This window comes from Mus caroli, chromosome X (genome assembly GCF_900094665.2).
Source record: "Mus caroli chromosome X, CAROLI_EIJ_v1.1, whole genome shotgun sequence".
In the NCBI taxonomy this organism is placed as follows: domain Eukaryota; kingdom Metazoa; phylum Chordata; class Mammalia; order Rodentia; family Muridae; genus Mus; species Mus caroli.
In genome coordinates, this window is record NC_034589.1 from 123268246 (window position 1) to 123282932 (window position 14687).

At 42.5% G+C, this 14687-nt stretch overlaps 1 non-coding gene across 1 annotated transcript; it reads left to right on the forward strand.

Annotated features, from left to right (window-relative positions):
* Positions 1-12212: 12212 nt before the first annotated feature.
* LOC115030145 lies at positions 12213-12319 on the forward strand. The gene has a single exon (XR_003835770.1). It is a non-coding gene; the product is annotated as a U6 spliceosomal RNA (small nuclear RNA).
* The last annotated feature ends 2368 nt before the right edge of the window (positions 12320-14687 follow it).

The following is a 14687-nucleotide window of genomic DNA, read 5'->3' on the forward strand; positions in this document are numbered from 1 at the left end:
CAGCGGGAAAACAGGAGATAAACCAAAGGTCACAAGTCTTGGTGAACAAAAGCTTGGACGATTCTGGAGGAATCTTATCAACAATAGCGAAGTAAACAGTTACTAGGGATGGAGACTCTGAGCTGCCAAACTGCAGAAAGAAAAATAGAATGTTTAGATTGTAGTGGAGGTTTGCATTTTTTCCCAAGTGGTCATCTATGTCTGGGTGGGCTTTTCAGAGAGGCAGCTGTTTTTGAATTATCCCTGATCCCTCACCTATACTGCTGGCATGCAGGCTGCACAAGCACACTTGCGCGCGCGCGCACACACACACACACACACACACACACACACACACACACACCTCTCATAATTCACCAAACTAAACATTGGTACAACCCTAACTTTTGTCTGTGGTGGGTGGCTCCCTTTCCAGGCTGAGTAGGGGTGTGTGTATGGAGTGTGTGTCTGTGTGTGTGAGCAAGTGCACGTGTGTGTTTTCTTCACAAGAAGAGTCTGTCACAGGACACTACCATAAAAATCAAATAATTCAACTCTGCTTTCATTCGCTGGTGTATTTTTCTCCTGCCTGGCTTGGCTTTTTTCTTTTTTTCTGGCTTGCCTTATCAGTGGTGATAAACATTAAGGTTGTATTTGATATATTATGATTTCATTTCTTATGTCCCCTGTTTTATCAGCATCTATCTTTACTGAATTACATGACTAACTCTCATCTAAATCTTCAACTAATATATTCTCTACATGCTTTTATTTATATGAATTCTGTGTGAAGCCACTGATCATTATTATTTTTCAAAAATTTTATTTTATGTGTAAGAATGTTTTGCCTGAATCTATAGAAATGCACCGCATAGGGGCTGGAGAGATGGCTCAGTGGTTAAACAGCACTGACTGCTCTTCCGAAGGTCCTGAGTTCAAATCCCAGCAACCGCATGGTGGCTCGCAACCATCCGTAATGGGATCCAATGCCCTCTTCTGGTGCACCTGAGGACAGCTACAGTGTACTTAGATATAATAATAAACCTTTAAAAAAGAAAAAGAAATGCACCGCATATATGCAGGGCCCATGGAGACTAGAAGGCATTAGATCCCCTGGAACTGAAGTTACAGATGATTATGAGGTTCCTGTTGGGTGTTGGAAAACAAACCATGGTCTTCAATAAGAGTAGCAAGTTCCTCTAACCAAATACCAAGACAGCTGTCTAGTCTCACACTGGTCATTTGGAAACCAGGCTTTGCAGCTCTTTGTCTGAATCTCAACGATTTCACTGCCTTTGGACTCATCTCTCAGAGTATGAAAGGTGGGGTGAGTCATAGTCTCTTGCTCCTGTATTTCTTGTTTACTTGCTCTACTTTGTGTGTCTGCAGGAATAAATATTTCCTTGGTTGTTTATATGATTCTCCTTGGTGTCCAGCTTTCTTTTATGCATTCAATCCTCAGGACTGCTCCAAACATAAGAAGGGGACTTCTATAACACCACTATGACCACACACACACACACACAAATGGAATAAATAAATATCCTTGAGGGATAACTAGTACCTCACTATTAGCCATAGAAAAGCAAGAAGCAGTAATTATATAGAATAAGCTGGAAAGTTAAGATCAACAAAGGTAAAGTACTGACTTTTTTAAAAAGTAAGCTGAAGGCGGGACACAGAGAATACAGAAAGAGGAAGGCAAGATTAAAGGAAGAAGGGAAAAAGGAAAAGCAAGGGAGAGAAAACAGAAAGAGATTTTAAAGTCTTCTTACAAAATAAGGAAATATATAAGGAAAATTAGGTAAAGGTAATAAGAGAATAAAAATTTTAAAAGATTTCCCCTATAATTAAAAATATATTCTTTTCATATACAATATATCCTAATTACAGTTTCCTCTCCCAATTCTCCCAACCTCCCCCCCCCATCCCAATCCACTCCTTTTCTGTCTCTCCTTAGAAAGGAACAGACTTCTAAGAAATGATAACAAAGCATAACAAAATAAACTATAAAATAAGCCAAAAACCATCACATCGAAGTGAGACAAGGCAAACTAGCAGAAGGAAAAGAGCCCAAGGTTAGGCACAAGAATCAGAGACTTGCTCCTTCACACAATTAGGAGTCCCCTAAAAATACTACGCTGAAAGTTAGAATACACATGCAAAGGACCTGGTTCAGACCTGTGTAAGCTCTGTTCTTGCTGCTTCAGTCTCTGTGAGTTCATATGAGCCTTGTTCCATTGCTTCAGAGGGCTGTGTTTTCCTGGTAACCTTCATCACCTTTGGCTCTTACACCCCATCTTTCTTTTCCATGGGGTTCTCTGAGATCTGAGTGGAGAGAATTGATGGAGACATTCATTTAGAGCTATGTATTTTAAGCTCTCCCTCTCCCTCTCCCTCTCCCTCTCCCTCTCCCTCTCCCTCTCCCTCTCTCCATGTCCTGCTATGGGTCTTCCCTGCAGGAAGCTTCTCTGATGATGTCTGAATCTAACCCTGATCTATAAGTATAGCCAAATATCATCAGGAGTCATTTCACTATTACCATTTTTTAAAAAAGATCAGTACTATTTGATTTTTCCCTAGGTCTCTGGGCTACCAATTCTCTGCTTCTTGGCCACTCAGGCAGTGTTATGTATCGATTCCACCTCATGGAGTGGGCCTCAAGTCAAGTCAGACATTGGCTGGTCACTCCCACAAGCGCTGGGCCACCATTGCTCTAGTGTGCTTTGCAGGCAGGACAGATTATATATTAAAGATTTTGTTCAGGTTCCATTGCTAAAGGCAACACCCACACAACTCATTGAACATGGAGAAGACTATCTGAGGCCTACATAGAACCTTCACTCGTATGTTCTCATGCCTTTGGTATGGGACAGTACTCTGCAGGCTACCAAAAGAGAAACATAAAAGGATATTTTTAGAAACTGAAAATAATACTATAATGAGTGAATAAATGAATGAATGAAGAAAAACCCCACAAGTCACTGAAGACAGTTCTTTTTGAGTCTTTTTTTATTGGATATTTTCTTTATTTACATTTCAAATGTTTTTCCCTTTCCAGCTCTCCCCTTCAGAAATCCCCTATCCCATCCCCCGTCCCCTGCCTCTATGAGGGCGCTCCTTTATCCTCCCACCCACTCCTGTCTTCCCACCCTGGCATTCCCCTACAGTGGGGCATCGAACACCCTCAAACCCAAGGGCCTCTCCTCCCACTGATGTCCAACAAGACCATCCTCTGCCACATATGTGGCCAGCACCATGGGTCCCTCCATGTGTATTCTTTGGTTGGTGGTCCAGACCCCAGGAGCTCCAGGCGGTCAGGAGCCTTTTCGAGTCTTCTTATGTTAGAGTCTATTAGTGGTGTAGTGATTCATAGCTGAAGTCCTTTCTATTTCTTTTTTTTCCCCACTTCACGTGTTGGTAATGTTTACAGATTGAGTGCCTGAGCAGACAAACATGCGTTCTCAGTGCCAGGGCTACAGTCAGTTTAGAAGCTTTTCTTTTATGGGAAACTAGAGCCACATCTGACACGCACAGCCCCAACTTTTTCCCCACTTGCTCAAGAACCACCCTCCCCCCCCCGGCCCAAATTTGTGCTACCAGGAGTAGCAAATGTTGATGCTCCGTGCTATAGGAGGTATAGAGGAGGTAAGGAAGAAACTAGCCCACCAAGCCCTGCAGAGAATCCAAGCAACTGAGAACTCTATCTGCTGGTGTCCATGCTATCAGACCCAACAGTAAACCAGCCTGTAAGAGGCAGAGGAATGCAGAATCAAACAATTGGCCTGATCTGAGCTCATAGATGTCAGTACTACTCACAGCAAGTCACATAGCACAGGGAGGCCAGCTCTGCAGACAGCAGTCTCCCAGGCCCAGGCTTATCCCCTCAGGCTCCATAGTCACTGACAAAAAGTCTGTGTCCTTCCTTGTCTGCCACAGCCTCTGCTCCCTGCTGCTTAAACTCAGCAGGTCCCACATGCGGATGATATTCTCCTCATGACTTCTTTTTGTGACCATCTCCCATCCAGACACCAGGAGAAGGATGTCCCAAGGCTCTCAGACATGTGATCCCTCCTTGCTTTTAGGCACTCTCAGTTGCTCAGACAATAGATTCCCTCTCAAAATGGCCCAGTTATAAAGTACTCCAAAATATAGAAAATGGTGTAATGGATTTCTTCCTTCATGGTGGCCTCATGTGCAATAGAAGTCAGTTAGCAAACCCATCACATCCTGATAAACTTGGAGATTTAAAGAGTTATCTACTTTTTCACTCCTGGGGCATCTTTCTGTTCCATGGAATCTCTCCTTAGATCAGTCTCCTCTTTGTTGTCCTGTTTTAGCCCCAAACCCTGCCCTAAGATGTTTTTGTTTTGTTCTTGCTATGAGTCACCCACTAACCAGGAACTCACTCTGCAGACCAGGCTGGCCTCAAACTCAGATCTGCCTGCCTTGGCCTCCTTAGTACTGGGATTAAAGGTATGTGTCACTACACTCACTCCAAGATTATAAATAAGGATACAAACATATACATACCATATTCTGGTCAGTTTCTGTTAGACTAAATTAAAATAATAATAATAACTTCAGATTCTGTTGCTGGGCCTAGAGCTACACTTGAGTTTTGCCCCTCAAGGTTTGTTCTGTATGAAAGCAATGTATTCATTCACTCGCTCACTCATTCATTCTGTTCTATAGTCCACGTATGAAAGAATATGTGCTTTTGAGATACACCTATTTGATCTGTATTGAAACGCCAACACATGAACCCTAGCAGCCATTCAAGTGTCTTCTTCAATTGTGTTTTTCATGTTTCTATAAATGTTCACTGTAGCCATCTTTCACATCCTAAATATTTTGATGTGTTTGCGTTTGTTGTGAATAGAATCACTTTCTTGATTTCATTCCCTCTGAAATCATGCTAGTGAATGGAAAAGCTACTGCTTATTGTGTGACTGACCTTACATTGTGCTACTTCACTCAAACTATTATCAGTTCTAAAAATCTCTTACTCGAGTTTTCGGTGTTTGCAGACAGTGTCTCTCCAACACACTAGATAGACCAAGCAATCCTCACGGCTCAGCCTATATAACACTGGAATTATGGGTATGCACCACAGTGCTCAAGTCCATGGTGTGATGTTTTAAATGTGTTCATGGAATTCTGTTAGCAAATCTCTCTCTCTCTCTCTCTCTCTCTCTCTCTCTCTCTCTCTCTCTCTCTTTGCTTTTGACTTTTGATCTTGCCTCAAGTTTATGTGTAACAACAGCATAGGATGTCAATCATCTACAAACAGTGTGTAGGTATGTGTGTACCAGCAGTCCATCTGTCTTCACACTGGCAGGAGCCTGTTCTATGGGACCTTTACAGGGGCCTGGGCACCTTTGGGAGTCTGAGCTGAAGCTGAAGCCTGGGCCTTAGCTGGAGCTGTGGCCTCTGCCTTGGTTTGAACCTTGGGCTTTGGTTGGTAGAGCCTATGACCCTTGGCCATGTAGTTTCGAATCCACTTCCCAAGCAAGATGTGTTGCTGAGAATTTTTGCATCTATATTCACCAGATGTACTGGTCCATAGCTTTTGTCTTTGATCCTTGACAGATTTTGGTAAGCTGATGCTATGTTGACATCATAAAATGAATTTGGAAGGGTTATTCTCTCTCAATTCTACAAAGTAGGTTGAAAAGCACTGGTCATAATTCTTTCTTAAAAGTACGGAGAGGGAGCTGGAGAGACGGATTAGTGGTTAATCCATAAGAGATGGGCTGTTGTTCTTCCAGACAACTGGAGTTTAATTGGTACAGTCTTTCTGACTTGCATAGGTACCCTCATAAATGTGTGAGCACCCACAGAGAGACACACGAATATACACATGCATAAATTTTTTTAAGGTTGGTAAAATTCAATAGTGGAGCCATCTGGTCCTGGATTTGGAGGGGGGACTTTATTACTTACTCAATCTTGCTTCTCTTTATTAATCTATTTAGGTGTTTAAAATGTCATCTCTTGGTTGAGTTCTAGTGGCTTTTATGCGTGGCTTTTGTGTGTCCAGTATTTTTTTTATTTTTCCTAGGAGTCCAGAGGAGTTGTCACTTGTGATGTTTCCTTTTCACCTCTAATCTTATTCATCTAGATCTTTCCTCTCACTTTCTTGTAGTTACTCTAGAAAATAGTTTACCAACCTCATTTATCTTTTAAAATAACCAATATTTGTTTCACTGATCTTTTATATTAGTATTTTAGTCTGTATTTCATTTATTTCTACCTATGTTTATTATATGTTTTTTTTCTACTGACTTTGTGTTTGATTAGTTCCTTCTTTTCTAAGTCCATGAGACACATCATTAGGTTATTACTTGCATTTTAAATGTAGACATTCTTTACTATAAACTTCCCTTTTAGTACTGTTTTTATGTACCCTGTTAGTTTGGATATATTGTGCCTATGTTTTTAAATGACACACTATTGCCTTAAGCGTGTTGATCAGTTTCAATGTATAGGGTACTATTTCACTAATCATTTTTGTCGTTGTTAAAGCTTGTTTTGTGGCTAAATATGTGTCCTATTACAGAACAAAATCATGAGGTTTACTGAAAGAACAAGACCATGAGAGCCACACTGAGAATAAAAGGCAGAGCTTTATTGAGGGTATGAACTGCCAGGCTATCTCTAAGAGAGGAAGAACAATCCCACCAGAATGGGAATTTGAGGTTTTATAGGGCAAGAGAGTGGTGGGAGAACACAAAGGAAAAGGGAACTGTCACAGTCAAAATGGACTGCTAGAAGCAAAATTTTACAAGGAGCAGGCCTCTGGCTGTGAGGATAGCTGGTGGTCAAGCTGTTCTGCTGAAATGGTCAGCAGACTTCTTTAAAAAAAAAAACTTTTAGGGACTGCAAGCTGGTAAAACCACTTAGGAAATCAATATAGCCTTTCCTGAGAAGACTGGAAATAGTTCTACCTGAACACCCAGCTATGCCACTTCTAAGCATCTATCCAAAAGATGTCCCAACATATAGCAAGGATACATGCTCCACTATGTTCATAGCAGCCTTATTTATAATAGCCAGAAGCTGAAAGGAACCCAGATGTCCCTCAACAGAGGAATGGATACAGAAAATGTGGTTACAGAAAATGTGGTACATTTACACAATGGATTGCTACTTACTCAGCTATTAAAAACAATGACTTCATGAAATTTGTAGGCAAATGGATGAAACTAGAAAATATCATCTTGAGTGAGGTAACTCAGTCACAAAAGAACACACATGGTATGCACTCATTGATAAGTGGGTATTACCCTAAAAGCTCAGAATACCCAAGATTCAATTCACAGACCATGTGAAGCTCAAGAAGAAGGAAGACCAAAGTATGGATACTTTGGTACTTCTTAGAAGAGGGAACAAAATACTCACAGGAGGAAATACAGGAGCAAAGAGTGGAGCAGAGACTAAAGGAAAGGCCATCCAGAGACTGCCACACCTGGGGACCCATCCTATATGCAGACACCAAACCCAGACACTATTGCCGATGCCAAGAAGTGCTTGTTGACAGGAGACTGATATGGCTGTCTCCCGAGAGGCTCTGCCAGAGCCTGGCAAGTACAGAGGTGAATGCTGGCAGCCAACCATTGAACTGATCACGGGGTTCCCATTGGAGGAGTTAGAGAAAGGACTGAAAAAGCTGAAGAGGTTTGCAACACATAGGAAGAACAACAATATCAACCAACCACATCCCCCAGAATTTCCAGGATTGGCTAAACCACCAATCAAAGAGTACACATGGAGGGTCCCATGGCTCCAACTGCATATGTAACAGAGGATGGCTTTGTCGGACATCTATGGGAGGAGAGGCCCTTGGTCCAGTGAAGGCTCAATGTCCCAGTTTAGGGGAATTCCAGGGTGGGAAGGCAGGAGTAGGTGAGCGTGTGGTGAGCACGCTCATCAAAGCAAGCAGAAGGAGGATAGAATAGGGGGTTTCTGGAGGGGAACTGGGAAAGGAGGTAACATTTGAAATGTAAACAAATAAAATATCCAATAAAAAAGAAAAAGAAAATTATATATATATATATATGTATGTGTGTGTGTGTATATATATATATGTATATATATATATATATATATATATATATCATCCTGAGTGAGGTAACCCAGACACAAAAGAATACCCATGGTATGTACTCACTAATAAGTGGATATTAGCCCAAAAGCTCACAGTGCCCATGATGCAACCCACAGGCCATATGGAGCTTAGGAGGAAGGAAGACCAAGGTGTGGATGCTTCAGTCCTGCATTGATGGGGGAACAGGATGATCATGGTAGGTGGAGGGGGGGACCTGGAAGGGAGAGAGGAGCAGGAGGAAACAAGGGGGGAGTATCAGGTACTGGAAGGAACAGAGAGAGGTACAGAGGGTCAGGAAATCAAATAACAATATGTAGCAGTGAGGGATGAGGAGGGGATAGCCACTGGAGGTCCCAGACTCCAGGGAAACGAGAGACTCCCAGGACCCAGTGGATATGACTTTAGCCGAAATGCACAGAGAAAGGGGAGATAGAGCCTGTAGAGACTACCACCAGTAGATAGGCGTGGCCCCTGGTCTAGTGATGGGGCCATCCACCTATCTCAAAGCTTTTAATCCAGAAATATTCTTGTCCAAGGGAAGAACCGGGACAAAAAAAAAATTGAGCAAAGACTGAAGGAAATTTTGAGATGGGTGGGTGGTCCCAACCCTCGACTGGGGGCCCGTGCCTATCTACTGGCAGTGGTCTCTACAGGTTCTATCCTTGGTAGGATCCGCCAGCAACTGACCAATGCAGATGTGGATGTTTGGAGCCAACCATCAGACTGAGCTCAGGGAACCTGGTAGGGGAGCTGGAGGAAGGACTGGAGCAGGGGGGGGATTGCAACCCCATAGGAAGAACATTGCAACCACCCAGAACTCCCAGGGACTAGACCACCAACCAAGGAGTGTACTGGGAGGGATCCATGGCTCCAGATACATATGTAGCAGAGGATGGCCTTGTCTGACATCAATGGGAAGAGAGGCCCTTGGTCTTGTGGAGGTTTGATGCCCCAGTATAGGGGGATGGTGGAGCGGTGGGGCAGGAGAGTGTGAGTGGGTGGGAGAGTACTCTCATAGAGGCAAAGGGGATGGGGGAGAGGGGGGATGAGGGATGGGGGGGTCAGTGAAGGGGGAAACTGGGAAGTGAGTTATCATTTCAGATATAAACAAATGGAATGATTAATTAAAAAAAAGAAACCGTAGAGACAGGTAGATTTCTAAGTTCAAGGCCAGCCTGGTCTACAGAGTTCCAGGGCTACACAGAGAAACCCTGTCTCTAATCTCTAAAGACCAAAAAAAAAAAGAAGAAGAAGAAGAAGAAGAAGAAGAAGAAGAAGAAGAAGAAGAAGAAGAAGAAGAAGAAGAAAGAAAGAAAGAAAGAAAGAAAGAAAGAAAGAAAGAAAGAAAGAAAGAAAGAAAGAAAGAAAGAAAGAAAGAAAGAAAGAGAAAAAGAAAAAGAAAAAGAAACAGAAAAAGAAACAGAAAAAGAAACAGAAAAAGGAAAAGAAAAAAATGTTTGGGCTGGCAAGATGGCTCAGCGGATAAGAGCACTGACTGCTCTTCCATACGTCCTGAGTTCAAATCCCAGCAATCACATGGTGGCTCACAACCACCTGTAATGAGATCTGAGGCCCTCTTCTGGTGCGTCTGAAGATAGCTATAGTGTACTTATGTATAACAACAAATAAATCTTTGGGCAGGAGCAAGCGGGACTAACTGTAACGGAGCAAGCAGAGGTCCTAAATTCAATTCCCAACAACCACATGAAGGCTCACAACCATCTGTACAGCTACAGTGTACTCATATCCATAAAATAAATAAATAACTCTTCAAAAACCTTTTAATTGGTTGTGAATTTCACATCACGCACCTCAATCCTACTCGTCTCCCCATCTCCTCGCACCCACTCCCCACCCTTGCAATCCCCCCTCAACAGAGAAAGCAAAATCTCATTGTGGAAGTTGTAGCTATCACAGTGTGTCCCACAGTATACCCTTGTATCCATACTCTGCTTGCAAATGCTCATTGCAATGAGTCACTGGTCTGGCTTGAAGCCTCTGGCTTCTGCTTCTCTATGGAGACTGGAACCTCACTGAGATGCCTCTCAGTTATCCTGTTGTTGACCTGTGTCATAGAGATCCAGTAGTTTTGAATCTGTAGGACCTATCCCTTCTTCATTCAGTGCAGCAGTTCATTGACGGGGTCAATGTTGGGGTGGGCTACCTCAAAACCCAGGATCTGGGCCTCAGAAGTACTTGAGTTCAGCCCACAGGCTTTCTAACTGTCAGGCCCTTAGGGCCGTTTCCCCAGAAACATCCTTTAAACCAGAGCTATCTCTAACTTGCTGCTCAGGAGAGGTCGAGAGACTGCTCTTCCAAATGGTGCATCTGGAGAGATCGAGCCATGGCCAGTCCTCCCAGTCTTATGACCTCATCAGGGCCAGTCTCCCATCTGCCATAGGCGGGAGGAGGGCAGCTCTCCCTGCTCTGCACCACTACATAGCATAGAAGAGGCAGGCATAGCTCTCCTGCTCTCACACCGGTGGGGACCAGCTTACCTTCAAACCCCATTTCCAGGGCCAGTTCTACTGTGCTGCCCATGTGAAGTGCAGGGCCTGCTACCCTGCTCTCATGATCCCAGGGCCAGCTTTTTTGCCTGCTGTAAGTGAGAAGGGAGCGCATCTCTCCCTCACCCACACTGATGCTGTCCCAGGGCAGACAAGTGGTGGGGACAGCTCTCCCATGCTCACACCCTCAGGAATGCTATTGCCCGCTCATGCATTATGGCACCAGACAGGGGTCATCTTGAGCATGATCTGCCCCACCTGGGGCCTATAAGGTTCCCAAGAGATGATCATTTCAGGCTATCCCTGCCCATTCCCCATGGTACCAATCTGGTGGTCATCTTGGGCTTGCTTCTAGCACGGACCTGCCTGACTGGCCCTACGTAAGGGTTGCTCACGCCTGGGGCCTGTACAGTGGTGCACACGCATAGCAGAACAGGAATGTGGAGGTTCGAAGGTAACTCTAGGACTCCATTCTCCTTTCTACCCCTATGTGGGTTCTGAGAATCCACCTCGAGTTTCCAGAGTTTACAGCAAGTGCTTTTTATCTACTCAACTGTCTTGCCAGCCCCTAAACTGAATTTCTCATGTGACTTAATGAGTTCTTTATTTCCAAGATTTCTGTCAATATCTTTCTCTTTGATGAATTCCTCATTCATACCCTGCCTTTTCCTCCTTACTTCATTAACCTACATATACATACTTTCTCGGGTTTCAATTAGTTTAAAAATAATCATTCTTTTGAAAATTGTATCAGGTACTTCAACTGCTTCAACATATTTCAAGTCGTTTACTAGAGAAGAGTAAACATTAAGAATTTCCACATTGCTTTCTTTTTCTTATTTCTGGTGTTTACGTGTTGAACTCTGCACCAGCTGAGCTCCCATTTCCGATCTTATGTGGCCGACTTCTGAGTAAGTGTTTTTCTCCTAGACAATATATCTGGGATATTGGTTTGTTATATAATGCTGAAATGATTCCTATCTGGGTATTCTAGTATAATTCATCATGGCATCTTTGATTGTGATTAGAGATTTGGAAATAATATGCACCATTCTGGAGTCTACAAGACCACTTTCTATGTAGGTCTTGCAAGAATGGATATATTCTCATTACTCAAGCAAGTACAACAGTGCTTGTGGGGTGTACCCTCTATGAGTTCTTTAATTAGAGAAGTGGAAGCCTCTAATAGGTAATAGGAGTTTCCAAAGACTATTGATATTGGCATTGATAATTGAGTTTCTGATACAAAATGCACCAGTTATAGTGAAGGATTTAAGCACTTGTCTTCTGATGATACACACACACACACACACACACACACACACACACACACAAATATTCCTATGCAAAGTAGGAAGTCTGGAGCCTGAATCCCAGACACCATCCTGGCACATATATCTACTCTTGTCAACAATACAATTTTATGGGATACAGGTTTAGCCAAGGGAAATGCCCACACAAATATAGTGCAATCAGAAGGTGTGTAATCTGAGCCAAGCTCAGTAGTGCACATCTTTAATGCCAGCAGTGGAGAAGCAGCAACCGGCAGATCTCTGCAAGTTCAAGCCCAACCAGAATGTATTTCAAACAAGCAAAGAAACAAAAATGTACAATTTGAGCCTGCTTGGGCGGCACATATGCTAAAACTTGAATAACACAGAGAAGAATGACATGATCCCTATGTGAGGATGACAGACACACTTGTGAAGTGGGCTTCTGGAATGGCCATGGTGGCTAACTCAACCACTAACTTATGGCTGTTCTTGCCACTAGAGCTTGTGGATGTGTGTACAGGATCAAGAACTCACACTGTGATGAAAAGTGAGAAAGAAATTAATGGTACACTTCTAGGATTTGATGACCTTGTCAAAATGGTGCTAAAAGATGTCAGAGTTTGAAATTACACTAGATCAAATGTCACCAAACAGGAGTAATGCAGAGGAGAAGAGCGTGCAGTAGGAATAAATTTCCTAGACTTACGCTAGATTCTGACTTAAAAAAATCTTTAGTGTTTAGATACTATAAGGGTAAATTTCTGTTAAAAGAAAATACTTTGTTGATAGGTACCCACTTTTCTAAGCTAATCATGGTGTATTTTTGGAAAATACATGTTTGGATTTTTTTAAAGAATAAAAACTTAAAATATTTTTGTTTTAAAAAATGTAAAGTATAATGTAAACTGGTAATAAGGACACATGCTCCCCTACGTTCATAGCAGCCTTATTTATAACAGCCAGAAGCTGGAAAGAACCCAGATGNCCCTCAACAGAGGAATGGATACAGAAAATGTGGTACATTTACACAATGGAGTACTACTCAGCTATTAAAAACAATGAATTTATGAAATTCCTAGGCAAATGGATGTACCTGGAGGATATCATCCTGAGTGAGGTAACCCAATCACAAAAGAACTCACATGATATATACTCACTGATAAGTGGATATTAGCCCAGAAACTTAGAATACCCAAGATACAAGTTGCAAAACACATGAAACTTGAGAAGAAAGAAGACTAAAGTGTGGTCACTTTGCCCCTTCTTAGAATTGGGAACAAAACACCCATGGAAGGAGTTACAGAGACAAAGTTTGGAGCTGAGACGAAAGGATGGACCATCTAGAGACTGCCATACCCGGGGATCCATCCCATAATCAGCCTCCAAACGCAGACACCATTGCATACACCAGCAAGATTTTGCTGAAAGGACCCTGATATAGCTGTCTCTTGTGAGGCTATGCCGGTGCCTGGCAAACACAGAAGTTGATGCTCACAGTCAGCTATTGGATGGAACACAGGGCCCCCAATGGAGGAGCTAGAGAAAGTACCCAAGGAGCTAAAGGGGTCTGCAATCCTATAGGTGGAACAACAATATGAACTAACTGGTACCCCCCGGAGCTTGTGTCTCTAGCTGCATATGTAGCAGAAGATGGCCTAGTCGGCCATCAGTGGAAAGAGAGGCCCCTTGGTCTTGCAAAGTTTATATGTCTCAGTACAGGGGAATGCCAGGGCCAAGAAGTGGGTAGGTAGTGGGGAGGGGTATGGGGGACTTTTGGGATAGCATTTGAAATGTAAATGAAGAAAATACCTAATAAAAATAATTTAATAAATTTTAAAAAGTCAATATATTATACTGCTAAATTTTTATGTAATAAATTGACAAAACATAAAAAAAATGTAAAGTGAGGATGGCCTTGCAGGTACTTGCTTTGAATCTCAGCACTCAGGAGGTGGAAGCAGGTAGATCTCTGAGTTCAAGGCCACCCTGGTCTACAGAGCAAGCTCCAGGACAGCCAGGGATACACAGAGAAGCTCAAAGAAACAAACAAACAAAAAAAACAAGAAAAGAAATAACAAATGTAAACTGTCCCATAGTTCAACACTGTTATATATAATTAACATATGCTAATTTAAAATCTTTGGAAAAGGAATTTAAGGTATCACTGAAAAAAAAAGTGTGCAATTTCTTTCTGTTGCTTTACATTGATTTCTGCTTTACAGTTGTACCTAATTTCCTCATAGTTGACCTTACCTGTAAAAGAATCCATGACGGAGGGAGTTTGCCTTCCTATTATTTAAGCTGAAGTATCTACCAATGTTTGAGTAGAAATGGGTTGAGTATAGAGTTTGCTATAATTCCTCTCTAGTGAGCTAGTAGTATATACCTCGTTAGAAAAAAGCCTGTTCGGTGCACAGAAGGTCCTAGGCTTGGTCTGTAACACCGCAGAAAAGATTTAAATACAAAAGCAGGAGAATGACAGAAAGGGATAAAAATAAAATAAAATAGACAAAAAATGGGGGGATGACATTTTAAAAAACAAAACAAAACAAAAACAAAAACATCTTTGAGCTTGGAGAGATGGCTCAGCGGTTAAGAGCAGAGGTTCTGAGTTCAATTCCCAGCAACCACATGGTGACTCACAACCGTCTGTGATGGAATCTGATGCCCTCTTCTGGTGTGTCTGAAGACAGTGACAGTGTACTCACATATAGAAAATAAATAAAAATCTTTTAAAAAGTAAAAGAAAGGAAGGAAGGAAGGGAGGGGAGGGAGGGAGGGAGGAGGAAGGAAAGGAGAGGAGAGGAGGGGAGGGGA